The sequence below is a fragment of the Lontra canadensis genome, unplaced genomic scaffold, assembly GCF_010015895.1.
Source record: "Lontra canadensis isolate GAN:19392208 unplaced genomic scaffold, GSC_riverotter_1.0 scaffold18, whole genome shotgun sequence".
Classification (NCBI taxonomy): domain Eukaryota; kingdom Metazoa; phylum Chordata; class Mammalia; order Carnivora; family Mustelidae; genus Lontra; species Lontra canadensis.
In genome coordinates, this window is record NW_022631012.1 from 10,916,561 (window position 1) to 10,937,269 (window position 20,709).

Here is a 20,709-nt window from a genome sequence, read left to right on the forward strand (position 1 = left end):
CCAAACCAAACTCCTGAGGGTCATCCGCGCTCTCTCCTTCTCCATTCCCTCAGATCCAATTACACACCAAATCCTAGGGAGTCCACCTCCTTCATATTTCTCTCATCTAGTCCCTCCTGCCCACTTCCCTTGTAGCATATCTTATCCCAGTTGTTGGCATCACCTCCTAACTTACTCCTGCTCCAGTCTGGTCTGATAAAGGTACTCAGTTGTTCTGGGGCTTAAAATCTCCATTAATATTTCCTAGAATATCAAGTTCAAACTCCTCGGCTTAGCACGAGCCCCACCCACCACCCTCTTTTTAAAGAAGCCCTTCTGAGCTTTTCCTCCCATCTCTTTGACCCTTTTCTGTGCCTGTCCTGACAAAATGGAACTGCCTGCGGAGTGTTGTGCTGTTTGGTACCTCCATTCCTGCATAGGTATTATTACCTTTGTCTGAAACACCAGTTCCCTCCTTCCTCATCAGCTTAGCTCCTCCCTGTCACTGAACATTCAGTTCAAGAATCCCCTCCTATGGCACTTGGTGGCTCAGTTGGTTAAGCGATGGACTCTCCATTTCAGTCCAGGTCATGATCTCAATCTCGTGAAATGGAGCCCCATAGCAGGCTTTGTCCTCTGCAGGTAGTCTGCTTGGAATTCTCTTTCTCCCACTCCTTCTGTTCCCCCCACCCACACTCTCTCTCTAAATAAATAAATAAATAAAATCTTAAAAAAAAAAAAAAAAAAAGAATCCCGTTCCCTGGAAGGTTTTCCTGAGCAGGGAGTGAACTCTGCAATAATGACTTCCTTGCATCCTTTACCCACCAGACTATGTACTTTTTGAGGGCAGGAACCACCTTTCTTGCCCTTTCTTGTCTTTCTTGCCCTTGTATTCCTAGGCTTTAGTTAAAACTCAATAAACCCTTGTTGAATGAATGAATGGTTTCATGGTTTAAAGGAAATGATGAGAACTTGCTTACTTTCCTCAATGGCTGAAAGTGACTTTTGTTTTATTTTGTTTTTCTTTCTTATTAACCTTGACCAACCTAAGCCCTGGGAGGAAAGATAGTTGACTAAGAGCTATCTAAAAAGCGCTCAATAATCTATTTTTTTAAAGGATGTTCAATGAGAGGAGTATCTTCCTTGGATAGTATAACTCAGTCTGGTAATAGCATTTGATGACAACAGAGATTTATTAGGTCTGGCACTCAGGTGTGTATAATCTCAATATACCTGGTCAAGAGGGAAATGGGAATGAAAGGCTATAGACAGATATGTATGAATTATCACTTATCAAAATGTTTGCATTTGTTAATTTAAAAATATTTATTGTGCAGGGTACCAAGCTAGTATTATGGAAGATAGAAGAAAAAGCAAACTGCTGTATTACATTCATTAGGAAAGGTCATAACTTACTGAAATACTTATAATTAGAGGTAATAAACAATGAATCCCACAAGAAAGGAACACAAAGCAAGAAATTGGTCAGCAGCACCGTCTTCATTTATGACATTACAGTATTCTACCCAAGAATATTAAAGCACCTACAAAACTTAAAATACAAAAGTGCAGTTATATTTCCAAAGCACAAATACCTCAAGAGTGAAATGCAGTTGTCACTGTATCATATGGTTCTAAATACCAGTTTGAAACAGATTGTGTACCAGTTTGGAACAGATTGGAACCCTTTGAAAATCTTCAAGAATATCTGAAAAAAGGGGATGTAATCAACCAAAACAGAATAGGGCCCCAGGACAGAAAAATGAACACCCCAGCTCTTAGAAAGGGAGCCCAGGTGTCAGAAATGTACCATTTTTTATCTGTGAAAATGCAAGCTGCAGATACTCTTACTTAGTAAGCAAATGGTAAGACATGATAATGGAATGTTCACTGCAACTAATTCCAAGTCACATGTATGACTGGTCAGCTGCTTTAGTGCTGTCAACAAACTTGCTTTGCAGGGAGCCAGGCAACAATGATTTAATTCTATTTTTCTCTTTGATCAACTCTAGGAGAAGGTCAAAATAAAGATATAAAAACTCAAGATTAGGGGCACCTGGGTGGCTCAGTGGGTTAAAGCCTCTGCCTTCAGCTCAGGTCATGATCTCAAGGTCCTGGGATGGAGCCCCCCATCAGGGCTCTGTGCTCAGCGGGGAGCCTGCTTCCCTTCCTCTTTCTCTGCCTGCCTCTTTGCCTACCTGTGATCTCTGTCAAATAAATAAAATATGTTTTAAAAAATACACTTAAGGGGCGCCTGGGTGGCTCAGTGGGTTAAAGCCTCTGCCTTCGGCTCAGGTCATGATCCCAGGGTCCTGGGATCGAGCCCCGCATCCGGCTCTCTGCTCAGCAGGAAGCCTGCTTCCTCCTCTCTCTCTGCCTGCCTCTCTGCCTACTTATGTTCTCTCTCTGTCAAATAAATAAATAAAATCTTTTAAAAAAATACACTTAAGATTAAAACTTAGACGTCTAAGACAAGCCTGCATCAAAATAAGCAGTATCTGAGGAATTCAGAGCTTGGTGACCAAGAAAAATGCCAAAACCTTATTCCTGAACAATGTCAGTAAGAGGGTGACAGAAATCAAGAAGGAAAAACAAGCAAATTTCAAAAGTAAAAAGTAATTAAAGATAATGGAAATGCCCAGTTTCTAAAAGCCCCTCAATACAGCGCATGAAAATAGAGTTGTCGACCAAAATGGGTTTTCCTAAAAAAACAAACAAACAAACAAACAAAAAAAACCGCCTCACAGACTGCAACGACAATGGTCCTGAGACATGTGGTGTGTTGCTGGGGACCACATGCATGCAGACAGGTCCCTGACAGATCTGCTCGACGCTTCGGTGAGTCCCACGGCCCTGGGACAGAGGCCACTGGGCCTGCGTCCAACGAAAGGCGAGCAGGGGTGGAACGGCACCGGGATTTTCCTTCCTCGCTCATTCATTCTGATTCACTGGTTCCTGGAGGCGGTTCAGAGGCGCGCGCGGAGGAAAGGCGGAGCACCGCGGGGAGCCGCGTCTGGGTGCGGTCCGGCGCCTGCGGGGAGGGTGAGCGGGGCGGGCACAGGGGCGCGGGCACAGGGGCGCGGGCAGGGGGCGGACGCCCGGGAGGGGCGTGCGCGGCCGCCTGCGCCGGAAGTGAGTGGTTGGCGGCGGGCGGGGGCAGCGAGCGGTCGGGCGCGAGTCGGTCCGCCCGTCCGCCGCCCGGCCCTCGGCTCCGCCTTCTGCGTCTCGGCCGGACGCGGCCGCAATCGGATCGGCCACGGCTGGGCGTTGCGGCCGCCCCGCCCGCTGCGCGCTCCCGCCCCGCCTCCGCCGCCGCCGCCCGGTCGGTCGGTCGGTCAGTCAGTCAGTCACGGTGCGCGCGGCGCGGGAGCTGCGGGCGCTCACGGCGTGTCCGGGGAAGGAGCGCCGCGCCTGAGGAGGCGGCGGCGGCGGGAGCAGCGGGAGCGACGGCTGCCCGGCCCCGGGCCGCTGGAGGATCGAGCAGCTGCCGCGGTGAGTGCTCAGCCTCGCCCTCGAGGCGGGCGGAGAGGCCGGCGGGGCGCGGACTGTGAGGCGCTGCCGCGGCTCCCGCCTCCATTTTCCCGGCGCCCGGCCCGGCCGTCCGGGCGCGGTGCGGGCGGCAGAGCCTGGGGCGGGGTCGCTGCCGGGCCGGGGCCGGGCTCGTTGAACCACGCCCAGCGCGGCGGCGGCGGGTAGGTGGGGGTCGGTGGGGCTAGGGCTGCCTCCCGGCGCCCCAGGTGGCAGCGACGGAGGGAGACAATGAGATCCAGGACCGCCGGGGGAGGGTGCGGTTGGGCTTGGACCTGGCACCGGGTGCTGGTGGCCCGGGACCGCGAGGAGGAAAGGATTCTCCCCGGTTAGCCGCAGAAAGCGGTGATTCGGTGTCTGGGGTTCCTCGGGCTTCGGTGCCCCCCGCCTTCCATAAACGAATTCAGTGCAGAGATCTGGAAATGCGGGGCGCCTTCTGCGCCTTCTGATGAAGCGGGCTAAGTAATTGCTCCCTGGCTTTTGAGCCCTCCGTCCTGTCGCCGTGTCTGTGTGCATTCCCGCCGGAAATCCAAACTGCGGGTCATGGCGGGGGAGGGGGGCCGTGGAAGAGCGTTCGGATGCCTTCATTTTAAAACAGTCTGAAAGATGTGGTTCTCTGATTCAGGTCTTAGGGGGTCCCCGCCGTGCGAGCTGGGAACCGCATCAGCCTTAAGTGCTCGTGAGCACGAAGACGTTGCGGGGTATGAAATAAGAGCTTTTTAGAGGGGTATAGGCGTCGCGTCACATGTTGTCTCGTGTGTGGGGGTTTCTTATATTCTGTGGGAAGAGCGGTTGGGGAAATCTGGGAGAATTGAAAGATTCTCCACTTCCCCTCCCAGTGAGGGTCGATGTGCCCGCAGCATTTCTCCCGGAGATGGGGAGAGCTGCCCGTGTGTATGTCGGAGCCGCTGTAGACGAACCGTGAAGGTAACGGGCTAGGGATAGGGCGTGAACAGCTTATTAAAAGGGTGGTGTGAGCTCATAGGAATATTCAGTTCGGCGGATCTTTATGGAATACCTGCTCTTTGGTAGCGTGGGGGACACAAAGTGGATAAGACCTGCAGCTCGGCGTGGTGGAAAGAGTTCTTGGAAGCCAGGCAAACCAGAGGCTGCATGAACCCTGGAACTGGCTAGCAGTAAGACGGCTAAGCTATTAACTCTCAGCAGTACTCTCCTATCAGAGAAATGGGGATGACACCACCTGTTGTTGACCTTCCCGGGTCTTGTCAAACAGATTAAATGAGATAATGTATGCAAAATGCCTAGCACGTTTCAAGGTTCTGAGGTGTTGGCAAATGTTGATTCCTTTCTTCCTGAGCCTACTGCTTTTGGGATTTTCCTGAGGCTAAGGAGCGGGAAGAAATTAAGGTAGGTAATCGTAATGCAACGCTAAAATGTTGAAGTCAAGTTACAAAATAGGGGAGCAAAGAGGAGAGATAAATTCCACATTGGGAGCACTGGGGGAAAATTCACGGAAGCTGTGGGATTTCAGTGGAACCTTTAAGAATGGGTAGGATTAAAAAAAGAAGAAGGGGTAGGATTTCAACTGATATAGATGGCGAGGACATCCCAAGCAGAGGTGGTGCTCTCCTTTGAGAGCCCAACTGAAGAGTAAGACCAATGGAGGAAGGGCAAAATAGAGATGCTCAAAAGCTTTTTAGCTCTTGTTGAGTCTGACCTTCAAAGATTCTCTGTTACTTTGCTTTTTGTGTTGTGAATTTCCTGGAGACCAGATCTAGCCCTATTCAAGTAAGTACCGAAATGTCTACAAAGCTTTAATACATGATTTTTTGGGGTTAGACATTTTGTGCTATTTGGACTGCTGCTCTCTTCTGTTTGAATTTAATAAAGAATTATTTGTAGATGTCTCCTCATGGTGAATATTAGCTTTATTTGGTAGGAAAAAAAGCAGCTGATTTTTTAGATTGAGCGGGTCTCATTAAGATTATGTAGTAAGTAAAAGGAGTGGAGTAGTGTGCCTCAAACTCTCAGTCGACATAATTTGTTTTCACTAATTTAACACTGTTCTCTGAAGAGGTGTTTTTAGTCTTTGAGGATGATTAGAATGACTTTTCTTTTGGTTTTGCTTTCTTTTGGTTTTCACCCCTTATATAATTACTGTATTTTTTGATTAGCATTTTGGGGAGGCACCTGGGTGGCTCAGTCAGTTAAGTGTTGGACTCTTAATTTTGGCTCAGGTGGTGATCATAGGGTCTTGAGATCGGTCTTCCCACTGGGCATGAAACCTGCTTAAGATTCTCTATCCCCCTCTACCTACCCCCTCTCTAAAAAAGAAAATTAGCAAAAAATAAAGATTAGTGTGGTGGACAATTTCACACTATAGATTCTGTAGAATTTCATGGCTTTGCCATGGTTCTGAAGTAGTTCAATGTCAGCGTAGTATTGTTAATCCCAAACTCTTAGGAAGATTAATATTAGCAAAACAAGATGTGTGACCTCAGACAAATCTCTTATCTTAGATTCTCAGTTCCTTTACCTATAAAATAGAAATTTCGATTAGGTCACTGGTTTTCAGTGTGTGTTTTACTGAACTCTGCAATTTTGAGGAGGATCGTCAAGGTTCTGTAGATGTTTCACTCAAATCTCATTAAAAATGTATTTTAAACTTAGAATAATTAAAAGTGTCTACTAAGTGACATGTCCTGTTTTAAATGCTTTACATGTAAAATTTATTTAATTCTTGCCATAATTCTATGAAGTAGGTTGTGTTACTGTCCGAGCAGACAAGCACAGACTACAGAGCTGTAAAGCGACAGAGCTGGGTTTGAAACCAGGCAGAATAATCTTAAGCCTGTATTCTTGCCGCCATAATAAAATAAATAGCACACACAAGTTTTTTTAGTTGTAACATACAACAAGAAATTTACCATTTTAATCATTTTTAAGTGTACATTTCAGTGGTATTAAGTACATTCACAAAGTTGTGCAACCAGCTCTATCTTCAGAACTTTTTCATCATCCCAAACTGAAATTACTCATTAAATAACTGCACCACCTCCCCCTCTAGCCCCTGGTAATCACTTTTCTACTTCCTGTTTTTATGAATTTGACTCTTCTAGACTTCATGTAAGTGGAATCATGCAATATTTGTTCTTTGGTATTTGGCTTATTTCTCTTAGCATATGTCTTCGAAGTTCATCCCTGTTGTAGCATGAATCAGAATTTCATTCCTTTTTTAAGGCTGAATAATATTCTATTGTTTGTGTATACCACAGTTTGTTTGTTTATTCATCTGTGGATAGATGTTTGCTATTTCCATCTTTTGGCTATTGTAAATAATTGCTGCTCTGAACATTGTCATATACATACCTCTTTGAGTCCCTGTGTTCATTTCTTTGGAATATATACCCAGAAGGGGATTTGCTGGATCATATGGTAATTCTCTTTGATTTTTGAGGAACTGCCATACTGTTTTCCACAGCAGCTGCAGCATTTTACACTCTAGTAGCAGTGCACAACCATTCCAGTTTCTCCAAATCTTCAGCAACACTTGTTATTTTCTCAGTTTTATTTTGTTTTGTTTTATAACAGTCATCCTGATGAGTGTAAAGTGGTATCTCATTGTGGTTTTGATTTACACTTTTCTAATGATTAGTGATTTGAGCATCTTTTCAAGTACTTATTGACCATCTGGTTTTTAGTTTTTGTTGGTGGTGTTGTTTTGGTAGAAATGTCTATCTAGGTCCTTTGCCCATTTTTATTTTTTTTATTTTTTTTTTAATTTTTTTTAAAGATTTTATTTATTTTATTTGACAGGCAGAGATTACAAGTAGGCAGAGAGGCAGGCAGAGAGAGAGAGAGGAGGAAGCAGGCTCCCTGCTGAGCAGAGAGCCCGATGCGGGACTTGATCCCAGGACCCTGGGATCATGACCTGAGCCAAAGGCAGAAGCTTTAACCCACTGAGCCACCCAGGCGCCCCACTTTGCCCATTTTAAAAATTGGGTTGTTTTTGTTGTTGAGTTGTAGGAATTCCTTATATATTCTGGATATCAAGTTCATATCAGATCCATGTTATATAAATATTGTCTCCCATTTCCATGGGTCGCCTTTTATTCTGTTGATGGTATCTTTTGATGTACAGAATTTTTTCATTTTAATGAAGTCAACTTTATTTTTTCTTTAGCTGCTTATGCTTTCAGTGCCATGTCCAAGAAATCATTGCCAAATCCAGTGTCATGAAGCTTTTCCCTTGTTGGTTTTTCTTAACAGTTTTATCTCTTATGTTTAGGTCTTTAACCTGTTTTGAGTTAATATTATGTATGGTGGTAGGTAAGGGTCCAGCTTCATCCTTTCACATGTGCATATCCAGTTTATTAACACCATTTGTTGAAAGGACTATTCTTTCTCCAGTGAATGGTCTTCGCACTCTTATATACAGATATAAAAAATTTTAGTTCAGAAGCATTTGGCATCGATGGGTGTCTGTGTTGGTGTGAAAGTGACTTTCCATGATTGGATTCAGTGTCCTTGCATTCGCTAGCAGGTTAAAATGCAAATCTTCATGAAGACCTTGACTGGCAAGAATATCGCTCTGGAGATGGAGCCTAGTGACACCATCAAAAATGTGAAGGCCAAGATGCAAGATAGAGAGGGCATTACCCTCTGCCACACAAAACACCAAAGGCTCATCTTTGCAGGCAAGCATTTGGAAGATGGCTGCCGTACTCTTTCTGATTTTAGTATTGAGAGTCAGACTTGCACCTGGTCCTGCATCAGAGGGGTGGTATGCAGATCTTTTTGAAGACCCTGACCAGCAAGACTATCACTCTGGAGGTAGAACTCAGTAGCACCATCAAGAATGTGATGGCTAAGATCCAAGATAAAGAAGGCATCCCCCCCTGACCAGCAGAGGCTCATCTTTGCAGGCAAGCAGCTGGAAGATGGCTTCACTCTCATTACAACATCCAGAAAAGGTCAACTCTGCATCTGGTTCTCCATCTGAGGGGTGGCTGTTAATTCTTTAGTCTTGAATTCATAGTGCCCTATGATGACATTACTTTGCACTCTAGCCATTTGTCCCAATTTAAGCCTAGAAATTACAGTTTCAGTAATAGCTGAATCAGTGTTTTTTTCGATAGCTATTCAAAATGTTAATAAAGATTTTGTTGGCATGGTACACACACATTGAAAACCATAACACATTCAAGGCCAATTTTGAAAGAAAAAATTCTTATTTAAAAAATTTTTTGAATAAATTTAATTGAAGCTTATCCTGAGACTACAGAAGCTGCTACCAAAAGAAACAAAAGCTACTACCTACTTGGAACAACTTATCTAGGTGAAATCAAAACAAAACTTTATAGTAATAAATGGGTTGCTTAGGTTATTATAAGACTGTAATGTAACTGACATACTTAAACCTTAATTTGTCTCTTTGAGTTGGTAATACATTAATGTATTTGAACATAGACTAGTATTAGCAGCACTTTTGTCAATTTTACATACTTGATATACTGTATAAAGATTTCATCTGGGAAGATTTTGTCAGGAAATGTTAGAAAACTCCCAGGTTATGTGATCTCTGAAGCTTTATCTCATGCTGTTACTTTAAGATACAATTTACCGCATGTTAGGGCAGATGTCTTAAAATACATGACTCTTGATTTATAGATTGGCTTTTAGAACAGTATATATTTTTCTATTAATAGAATATTGATAAATATTTAAACAGGGGTCCCTGGGTGGCTCAGTCAGTTGGGCGTCTACCTTCAGCTCAGGTCATGATCCCAGAGTCCTGGGATCAATCCCCGTAGCAGTTTGCCTGCTCAGCGGGAAGCCTTCTTCTCCCTTTCCCACTCCCCCTGCTTGTGTTCCCTCTCTCACTTTCTCTCTGTCAAATAAATAAAATCTTTAAAATATATATATATTAAAACATAGTGTTCTGTGCTTTAGACAGAGCTTGATGTAATGGAGAAGTCAAACAGCTAGGTTTTCTGCCCTTCAAAACAGGATTCCAGTTTAAGTGCAGGATAGAAGGAATCTGTAGAGAATATAATCAAGGGAGCCGAATCCAAGAAGAAGCACAACGTATTGGGATTTCAAAACAATGTGAAGAGATGAGGTTCGGAAAAGAAGAGACAAGCAAGCCATCCCTTTACATGAGGAGAAAAGCAAGGTTGGGAGGTTCATAATTGATGTCTTGTCATCATGTGACACAATTTAAGTCCCCTAGTAAATCTGGAGAAAGTTAGAACTAGGCCCAAATACTGTAGAATTGCAATAAATCAGTTTTGTAACTATACTTAAGAATTAGATGCTTTTTAAAAAAATACCTTTAAAAGGATCTTGCTAAGTTTGATATGTGAAGAAAAGGGTTAGCTAAGTCAGGACAACAAAACAACTAATAATATGACTTGAAAATACAGTGTATTCTTTATGTATCCAAGCTTATACATGCCTCTATTCCTGGTTTTCAGTCATGCTTTGTTCTTTTGATTTTTCCAGTCAAAATCCCACTTGCCCTTTGAGACCCAAGTGGGTCCTTTGTGAAGCTGTTAAGACACCAAGAAGCTGTTACACACTGAACAGAATTAATTGCTTTCTTCTTCATTTCTCTAGACCTTACTCGATTTGCCTTGTGTTATAGATAATTGTGTACTGTCTCAAATCCCCCTCAATTTTGGGAGTATTGGACCTTTCTTCATCTGAAATATCTCTCAGTCCCTTAAATAGAATAGAAATTCAATAAAAAGGTTTTAATGAAAACTGTTATTTGAAAAATTATTTGCAGTTGGCATTACATCTCCTGAAAGCATTCATTAATATCTAGTAATGTTAATTTTATTTATAAAGAATAATTCTTTCTTGGCTTATTTGGCTTATTTTATATTTTAACAAATGACTTTAGAGACCAGTGAGGGGAATCAGTGATTCCCTTATTTGTGAATAGAGTACTTTATAAATGCTATTAATGGCTCAAAAACCTTTTTGTTTACTCTAAATTTTAAAAAAAGTATCTTTTAAAGCAGGAGCAATGAATATGCAGCATTATGTTTGGAAAATCTTGGGTTTACTACTTGGTAATGCAGAAATTCCAAAGTCTGGATCTTATATCTGTTTAATTTGGTACTCAGTTTTAATGTTTGTCTTAACTAAAAGGCAGCTCATATAGGGACATAACACCCAAAAAGAGTAAGTACATATTTGGCTATGCTTTGTTAATGGAGACACTCATTGTTTAATTTCCACCCATCAGTTTTTTGTTTGTTTGTTTTTTTAAGATTTTATTTATTTATTTGACAGATCACAAGTAGGCAAAGGGGGGGGAAGCAGGCTCCCCACTGAGCAGAGAGCCCGATGTGGGGCTCAATCCCAGGACCCTGAGATCATGACCTGAGCTGAAGGCAGAGGCCCAACCCACTGAGCCACCCAGGCGCCCCTCCATCCATCAGTTTTGAAGATTTGGCTAGTAAGGTTTGCTTTAACTGTGCAGACCAATGCAAGGATTTGCATATATATGTCTGTGTGTGTGTGTGTGTGTATGTATACATATATGTATAATTAAACATTAATGTAATATATATTATAAATTTGTAATATAAATATATATACACACATACGTATATATATAAAGATTTTATTTATTTGACAGAGAGAGCATAAGCAGGGGAGCAGCAGGCAGAGGGAGAAGCAGGCTCCCGCTGAGCAGGGAACCCGATGCTTGGCTCCATCCCAGGACACTGGGATCATGACCTGAGCCCAAGGCAAGCCACTTAACCAACTGAGCCATGCAGGCGCCCCTGCATTTATATATTTTTAATAAATGCATTCAAAATCTATAGAAAACTGTGTTTGGGAAGCATTTAAAGAGTTAGAAAATGTTTTCTCTGTTTTTAGAGGGTCAGGTACAGTATTTCAAGATGACACACATGGTTTTCTTTTGGAATACAGTTATTTTCTTACCAAGTTTTAAAATGCCTCATTTATTTTTAAGGTACAGATTAACCACTTTTTTGTTTTTGTTTTTAAAAACAATGGCTGTGGGGCACCTGGGTGGCTCAGTGGATTAAGCCTCTGCCTTCAGCTCATTGGGCTCTCTGCTCAGCGGGAAGCCTGCTTCCCCCTTTCTCTCTGCCTGCCTCTCTGCCTACTTGTGATCTCTCGCTCTGTTAAATAAATAAATAAAATCTTTTAAAAAATAAATAAATAAAAACAATGGCTAGGTAGCATACTACTAATGGTCACCACAGAAAGTAAGCAAATTTAGACTTCTTTTTGTAAAAGATAAATGCTTAACTTTTTGACACCTCTTTTTAAATACTTTGCCATGAAACAACCAATAAACCTGTTTGGTACAAGATGCTATGGTCACTCCTCAACTACATCAATAAATAACACTTGACAGTCTTCTTACTTCAGCTTCTCTTTTGCTTCAGTAGTAGCTTTTGAAATTAAACCTATTTCCCCGCCCCCAGCTTTTTTTTGTTGAGGTCAAAATATCTGCTTCCATGAAGGATTATATAATATGCTTTTCCATACAATATTGTTTTGTGTTTTTTTTTAAGGGGGGGGTGGTTGCAGCGGGAGAGAGAATCTCAAGCAGGCTCCACACCCAGCATGGAGCTTGACATGGGGCTTGATCTCACAACCCTGATATCATGACCTGAGTCAAAATCAAGAGTCCAGCGCTTAACCAACTGAGCCATCCAGGGGCCCCCATAAAGTATCGTTTCTAATAAGGAAATCATTACTCTGGTTCACCTGTCTCTTCCAGCAACTTCCAAAAAAGGTGTGTTCTTTATTTCACTATTGAAAAAGAACCTAGCAAATACCATCACTTTCTCCTCAGAATACTTAGAATTGCTTAGAGTACTTTGATAACTTTATATGATGGGTGATTGTCTGACAGGTGGCCATAGGGAAGATACCAGTGTCATTTTGTGAATTAAGGAAACCTGTATATCTATTACATTATGTTATACTTAAAGTACATATGTATATTATAATACAATTAAATATAAAAATAACTAATATGTTCTTATATCCTGTAGATCATCACTCATACCTCCTGGGATACAGTCACCTCCATTTTGGAAACCACTGTACAGTTTTACTTTTGTTAATGAGTCTTTCACATTAAGTTCCATTTCATAGTGTATAATATTATATGAAGCCATCTTAAAAACAAAACACTCAGCAAGACATTCTCATTCTCTTACTAATTGTAAAGTGATGTTTGTGGAAGAAAAATAGATAAATTTCAGCAAAGTGAGACCTAAATAAAATTTATTCTTCACCACAATTGAAATTCTGGCTTTTTTTCAGAAGCTTAAATTTGGATTTTGCAGTATGCTTTTGGCAATTATTCAAGGTCAATTAAAGGCACTCATTAAACATTTAGTTATTCACTAGTTTGATAGACATAATTTTTTCATGTCCATAGTGAGCATTTTTTCCCTAATATTTCTAGAGACATAGAGAACATTTCCCATGACTCTACCCTTTACCTTTTTCCACTCTCTCTGCTTCTCCCCATCCCAGAAGCAACTGTAACCACAGGTAAATTTTGTCTTTTCTATAACTTTGTATTAGTTGATTGTATCAACTGGAACTTTATATATGAAATCATTCAGTGTTCCTCCCCATCTCTCTCTCTCCCTGTAATCTGACTTATTTTCAAGCAGAATAATGATTTTTAAATTGGCCCATATTATTGCTTATTTATCCATTTACCTCTTGATAGATATTTGGGCTGCTTCCATTTCTAGCTCTTATAAATAAAGCTGTGCTGACTTGTGTACAAGTCCTTTCATGGATATATGTTTTTATTTCTCTTGGATAAATACCTGTGAGGACATGCTGGGTTATATAGGGTAGGTGTATTTTAAATTTTTTAAGAAACTGGCAAACTTACCCAAAGTCATATCACTTTATATATTCAACAACAGTACTTGCCACTGTAATGCATATATAGTAGTATCTCATTGTAGTTTTAATTTACATTTTCCTGATTGCTAGTAATGTTGAGCAATTTTCCAGGTTCATATTAGCCATTTGGGAAGTGACCACAAGTCTTTTTAAACGTTGGGTTACCTTTTTTATTATTTATTGGTAGCAAGTCTTCATATATTGTCAATACAAGTCCTTTATCAGATATATTTGTGAATATTTTCTCTTAGTCTGTGGCTTGCCTATTTTTTTTTATGGTGCCTTTAAAAGAGCAGAAGTTTTTATATTGGACTTCATCAAAGTATTTTTACTTTTACGGTTTAGTGTTTTCTGTCCTAATAAATCTTTGCCTACACTAAATTTGCAGAAGGTATCTTCTCACATTTTTTCCTAGAGCTTTATAATTTTAGCCTTTATAATTTTAGCCTGATCCATTTTGAATTAACTTTTGTTTATGGTGTGAAGAAGAAGTCAAGGATCCCTTGCCCCCAGTATTTATATCTGTTCAGCATCATTTGTTAAAAAACGCTTTGTAGGGGTACCTGGGTGGCTCAGTGGGTTAAAGCCTCTGCCTTCAGCTCAGGTCATGATCCCAGGGTCCTGGGATCAAGCCCCGCATCAAGCTCCCTGCTGGGTGGAAAGCTTGCTTCCCCTTCTCTCGGTCTCTGCCTGCCTCTCTGCCCACTTATGATCTCTGTCTGTCAAAAAAAAAAAAAAAACCCAAAAAAACAAAACAAAACAAAAAACTGCTTTGTTCTTTAATTTATCAACTATATCTCATTAAAGCTAGAAAAACAAAACAGTGGCTGGGTGGCTCAGTTGGTTAAGTGACTGCCTTCCGCTCAGGTCATGATCCCGGAGTCCCAGAATCAAGTCCCTTGTCAGGCTTCTGGCTCTGCTGGGAGTCTTCTCCCTCTGACCTCCCCTCTCATACTCTCTCTCACTCTCAAATAAATAAATAAAATCTGTAAAACAAAACCAAACCTTTCCTTTCCTTCTTCCCTACTTTGACATTCATCTAAGAATTTACTTAGAACACCTTTTTTGTTGCTTTTTGTACTGCCTGTGTTCTCCTTTCAGGTGTCAGGCCTCACATTAAGGTCTTTAATCCATCTTGAGTTTATTTTTGTGTATGTTGTAGGAAAGTGGTCCAGTTTCATTCTTTTGCATGTAGCTGTTCGGTATTCCCAACACAACTTGAAGAGATAGTCATTTTCCTATTGGATATTTTTTCCTGCTTTGTCGAAGAGTAATTGACCATATAATTTTAGGCTTCTTTTTGTTTTTTTTTTTGTTTTATTCCATTGATCTATGGTTTTTTATGCCAGTACCATACTGCTTTAATTACTACCTCTTGATAATATAATTTGAAGTCCGGGATTGTGATACCTCCAGGTTTTTTCTTTTTCATGATTGCTTTGGCGAGGGGCACCTGGGTGGCTCAGTCATTAAGTGTCTGCCTTTGGCTCAGGTGGTGGTCCTAGGGTCCTGGGACCGAGCCCTGCGTTGGACTCCCTGCTTAGTGGGGAGTCGGCTTCCCCCACTCCCACTCCTCCAGCTTGTGTTCCCTCTCTTACTGTAGCTCTCTCTGTCAAATACATAAATAAAATCTTAAAAAAAAAAAAGATTGCTTCGGCTATTAAGGGTCTTTTTGATTACATACAAATTTTAGGATTGTTTGTTCTGGTTCTGTGAAAACTGCTTTTGATATTTTGATAGGAATTGCATTAAATCTGTAGATTGCTTTGGGTAGTATAGAATTTTAACAACATTTGTTCTCCCAGCCTATGTGCATGGAATGTCTTTTTCCTTTTCTAAGTGTTGTCTTGAATTTCTTTCATCAGTGTTTTCTAATTTTCAGAGTACAGGTCTTTAACCTCTTTGGTAAAGCTTATTTCTAGATATTTTTTCAGTTTTGGTGCAATTATAAATGGGATATTTTCTTAGTTTCACTTTCCACTGCTTCATTACTAGTGTATAAAAATGCAGCAGATTTCTGTATATTGATTTTGTATCCTGAAACTTTTTGAATTCATTGATCAGTTCTAGTAGTTACTTGGTGGAGTCTGGATTTTTCTATTGATATTACATGTCTTCTGCAAATACTGAGAGTTTTACTTCTTCCTTACCAGTTTGGATGCCTTTTTTTTTTTTAATTTCTTTTTATGTTGTCTAATTGCTGCAGCTAGGAATCTAGTTCTTTGTTGAATAAAAGTGGTGAAATTGTACATCCTTGTCTTGTTCCTGACCTTAGGGGGAAAGTTCTCAGTTTTTCACCATTGAGTATGATGTTGGCCATGAGTTTTTCACGTAAGGCCTATAGTATGTTGAGGTATGTTCTCTCTAGACCTACTTTGCAGAGGTTTTTTTATTATAAAGGAATGTTGTACTTTGTCATGCTTTTCTGCGTCTGTTGAAGTGATCATACGGTTTTTATCCTTTCTCGTATTCATGTATCACTTTGATTGTTTTTGCAAATATTGAACCATCCTTGTATCCTGGGAATAAGTCCCACTTGATCATGGCAGGTGATTTTCTTTTAAATGTATTGTTGAATTTGGTCTCCTAGAATTTTCTTAAGGATTTTTGTATCTATGTTCATGAGAGATACTGGTCTGTAGTGTTCTCTCTCTCTCTCTCTCTCTCTCTTTTTTTTTTTTTTGGTGTGGTGTCTTTATCTGATTTTGTTATCAGGATGAAACTGGCCTCATAGAATGAATTTAGAAGTTTTCTTTCCTCTTTTATATTTTGGAATAGTTTGAGAAGAATAGGTATTAACTCTTCTTTAAATGTTTGCTGGAATTTGCCTGTGAAGGTGTCTGATCCTAGACTTTGGTTGTTGGAAGCTTTCTGATTACTGAATGAATTTCAGTACTCATAATGGGTCTGTTGAGATTTTCTATTTTTTCCTGCTTTAGTTTTTATAAGTTATATGTTTCTAAGAATTGATCCATTTCTTCTGAGTTGCACAATTTATCAGCATATATAATTTCATAATATTCTCATACAGTTGTTTGTACAATTGGTGTTGTTATTTCTTCTCTTAGTGATTTTGTTTATTTGGGTCCCCTCTCTTTCTTTTGTGGTTTTTTTTTTTTTTTTTTTTTTTTTTTTGATGAGTGTGGCTAGAGGTTTATCAATTTTGTTGATCTTTTCAGAAAACCAGCTCCTGGTTTCATTGATCTGTTCTGTTGTTTCTTTAATTTCTATATCATTTATTTCTGGTCTAATCTTTATTATTTCCTTCCTTTTACTGGGTTTGGGTTTTATTTGTTCTTTTTCTAGCTCTTTAAAGTGTAACATTAAATTGTTTGAAATTTTTCTTTTTTCTTGAGGTAGGCCTATATTGCAATAATCTTCCCGCTTAGAGCCACTTTTGCTGCATCTCAAAGATTTTGGACCATTGTGTTTTCATTTTCATTTGTTTCCATGTAATTTTGGAGTTTTGACTTCTTGGTTAACCCATTCATTGTTTAGTAGTATATTATTTATTATTATTTTTTAAAGATTTTATTTATTTATTTGACAGTTGGAGATCACAAGTAGGCAGAGAAGCAGGCAGAGAGAGAGGAGGAAGCAGGCTCCCTGCTGAGCAGAGAGGCTGATGCAGGGCTTGATCCCAGGGATCATGACCTGAGCAGAAGGCAGGGGCTTTAACTTACTGAGCCACCCAGGTGCCCCAGTAGTATGTTACTTAATCTCCATGTATTTGTGCTCTTTCCAGATTCTTTTCTTGTGTTTGTTTCTTGTGTTTCTTGTGTTTTTTTCTTGTGTTTTCTAGTTTATAGCGTTGTAATGAGAAAAGATGCATGATGTGACTGCAGTTTTTAAAAATTTGTTAATACTTGTTTTATGGCCTAATAGGTGATCTGTTCTGGAGACTGTCCTTGAAAAGAATGTATATTCTGCTGTTTTAGGATGGAATATTCTAAATATGTCTGTTAAATCCATCTGCTTCTGTCTGTCATTCAAAGCCACTCTTTCCTTGTTGATTTTCTGATGATTTGTCCATTGATGTAAGTGGGGTGTTAAAGTCCCTTACTATTATTACTGTTAGTTATTTCCTTTATGTTTGTTATTAAATGTTTTTTGTATTCGTATACTCCCGTATTGGGTGTGTAAATATTCAGTTATATCCTTTTGTTAGATTGTCCCTTTTATATAGTGTCCTTTTTGATCTCTTGTTAGTCTTTGTTTTAAAGTCTATTTTTCTGATGTAAGTATTGCTACCCTAGGTTTCTTTTAACATCCATTTGCACGATAAATGTTTCTCTATCCTCTCACTTTCAAAATGCGGGTGTCTTTTGGTCTGAAATGAGTCTCTTATAGGCAGCATATAGATGAGTCTTGCGTTTTATCCACCCTGTCTCTTTTGATTGGAGCAATTAGTCCATTTACACTCAAGGTAATTTCAGATAGGTATTTATTGCCATTTTGTTACTTGTGTTGTAGTTGTTTCTGTAGATTTTCTCTGCTCCTTCTCTTGTTCTCTTTCATGGTTTGTTGGCTTTCTTTAGTGATATGTTTGGATCCTTTTCTCTTTATTTTTATTTTTTTTTAAAGATTTTATTTATTTATTTGACAGAGATCACAAGTAGGCAGAGAGGCAGGCAGGGAGAGAGAGGAAGGGAAGCAGGCTCCCTTCTGAGCAGAGACCCCGATGCGGGGCTCGATCCCAGGACCCTGAGACCATGACCTGAGCCGAAGGCAGAGGCTTAACCCACTGAGCCACCCAGGCACCCCTCTCTTTATTCTTTATTACTGGTTTTTGATTTGTGTATTAGGTTTGTATATAACATCTTCTGTGTATAGCAGTCTATATTAAGTTGATGGTAACTTAAGTTTGAACCCATTCTTTACTCCTCTCCCCCTGACAATTTAGGTATATGGTGTCATACTTTACATCTTTTATTTTGTGAATCCCTTCACTGATTTTTGGAAATATACTTATTTTACTGCTTTTGTGCTTCCTACTTTTCTTACTCCTATTTATGGTCTTTACCCTCAAAGGATCGCCTTTAACATTTCTTGTAGGGCTGCTTACTGGTAGTGGATTCCTTTAACTTTTGTTTTTCTGGGCAACTCTGTCTCTTCTGTTCTGAACGATAGCCTTGCTGGATAGAGTATGGTTGCATATTTTTTGCTTTTGGCACTTTGAATATATCATGCCACTCTCCTCTGGCTTGCAAAGTTTCTGCTGAAAAAAAAAATCAGCTGGTGGCCTTATGGGGTTTTGCCCTGTATGTAACTGTCTGCTTTTCTCTTGCTGCTTTTAAAATTCTTTCTTTATCACTACTTTTTGCTATTTTAATTACTAGGGGTCTTGGTGTGGACTTACTTGGGTTGAATTTTGGGAGGAATCTTGTGCTTCCTGGATCTGGATATCTGTTTCTTTTTCCAGATTTGGGAAGTTTTCAGCTATTATTTCTTCAAATAAGTGTTCTATCCCCTTTTTCTCTTCTTCTGAGATCCCTATAATGTGAATGTTACTGTGCTTGAAAGAGTCACTGAATTCCCTAAGTTTATTTAGACTGAAGTCAGTAATTAAGAAATAGAACTTCAGATAAAAATGGATTGGGAGAGATTGGGGGAGACCTTTGGATTTGCTAGTCCATCTTTTCTTTTGCATATTAAGAAAATGAAAACTAAGGATTTAAATGATTTAGCCTGAAGTTGTAGTTATTTAGTGGTAGAATAAGAATTTCCAAACTCTCCTGACTCCTTATTTAGTCCTAGATGGCTTGGGCTAGGAAGATCTTGCAGACTGTCTTTAAATGAATCCTTTTAGTGGTATAAGATAACGAAGGTTCTGTCTTTCCTAATTTAAACACAGGGCATTAAAAAAAAAAAAAAAAGATTTATTTACTTGAGTTTTTTTTTTTTTTCTTTTTCTTAAGTAGGCTCCACGCCCAGCATGGAGCCCAACGCAGGACTTGAACTCACAACCCTGAGATCAAGACCTGAGCTGAGATCAAGAGGCAGGCTCAACCGACTGAGCCACCCAGGTGTCCCAACCTTGAGTTTTCTTGTTAACCAGTTTGTATTAAAATTTTAGAGGATGTTTTAGCATTTGTTGTTTAAACACCCTACAAAGTCATTCTGAAAATTTTAGTAAATATTCACCCTATCTTTTCACCCAAAGCAATTCTTGACCATTAAATATTATCCACTTCTGTTTGTGGCTGGTTAATGTCAGAAATAATGAGCCATCTCTGGTTGGATTTCTGACTCCTGCCAGAGTAAAATACTGATATACAAAGATGGAGGAAGAACTACAACTGTATGTGGGATTTACTAGTAAAGTGATTTCTCCCTAACCTTGAGTTTCTATTCAGAGTTCTGGCTAATTCTGAAAATGTGTTTTAGCAATTGTGTGAATTCAGAGTTCTGGCTAATTCTAAGTCTGTTTTAGCAATTGTGTTGAAACTTAGGAATTGAGAGTAGCTTCTTTCACGGATATGGGGAGAAAAAAATGGACAGAATGAGAAGAGAAGAACCTAAAGAAATGGAGATAATGAAGCAGGTTGCAGTACAGCATTTTGGAATGAAACCTTGGAAGGGAGAGAAAGGGAGGTGAAGAAGGTTGAAAGAAGAGATATAATGTGATAAACATATTGATAAATTTCCTTATACTTTGATTTTGATTAGATTCTTTGTTTAAAATTAGAGTTAAGTTTTTTCTATTCTGTACAGGAACCCTTACTATTACTTGTTACTTTCTAGGAGAATCATATTATTGACATAGCTGTTGAATCAAATCCTGTCCCTAGAAACAGATAGTCTTATAGAAATATTATCAAAAATTCTGCCCAAACCAAAGTACATTGTAGAAATTTCTATGATATTTTTAAAAAACCATTCCTCGTTGATAGAGAAATTGATTTTAAATGTGTTGGTTCCTTGAAATTAGTATTTATTGAGAGTTGGATAAATTCGTCCATCCATCTGTCCTTTTTTTTTTTTTTTTTTTAAGAAGTGCACTTTTTTTTTAGCTTTGAGTTCTCTGAAGTTAAGATATCATCTTAAGTTCAGGCTCATCTTAGAAGTGTTTAGCAGAAAAAAATTGATGTTCAGGTGAATAAAGAATATGTCTCTTTGGTAGTTGCTCTGGGGTGACAAATGAAAACCATATGGTCTCTCTCCTGATTCTGCAACCTAGTTGGGTGTGGAGGGTGATAAGGCAAGTGCACAAATAACAACCATATAATATAAAGCTGATTTGCTGTAAGTGCCTTAGAGAGGTACAAAGTTCATGGGCCTCTTGGAGGAAGTAACATCTAACTTTTGTTTAGC

The 20,709-nt window shown here is 39.7% G+C and overlaps 1 protein-coding gene across 1 annotated transcript in view; it reads left to right on the forward strand.

Moving 5' to 3' along the window:
* Positions 1 to 3,304: 3,304 nt before the first annotated feature.
* The window catches only part of RAPH1 (Ras association (RalGDS/AF-6) and pleckstrin homology domains 1), an 83,996-nt gene continuing 66,591 nt past the window's right edge, over positions 3,305 to 20,709 (forward strand). Inside the window, exon 1 of the mRNA XM_032860001.1 lies at positions 3,305 to 3,471. The gene's annotated coding sequence lies outside the window, so the exon portion shown is untranslated. The remainder of the gene's footprint in view (positions 3,472 to 20,709) is intronic.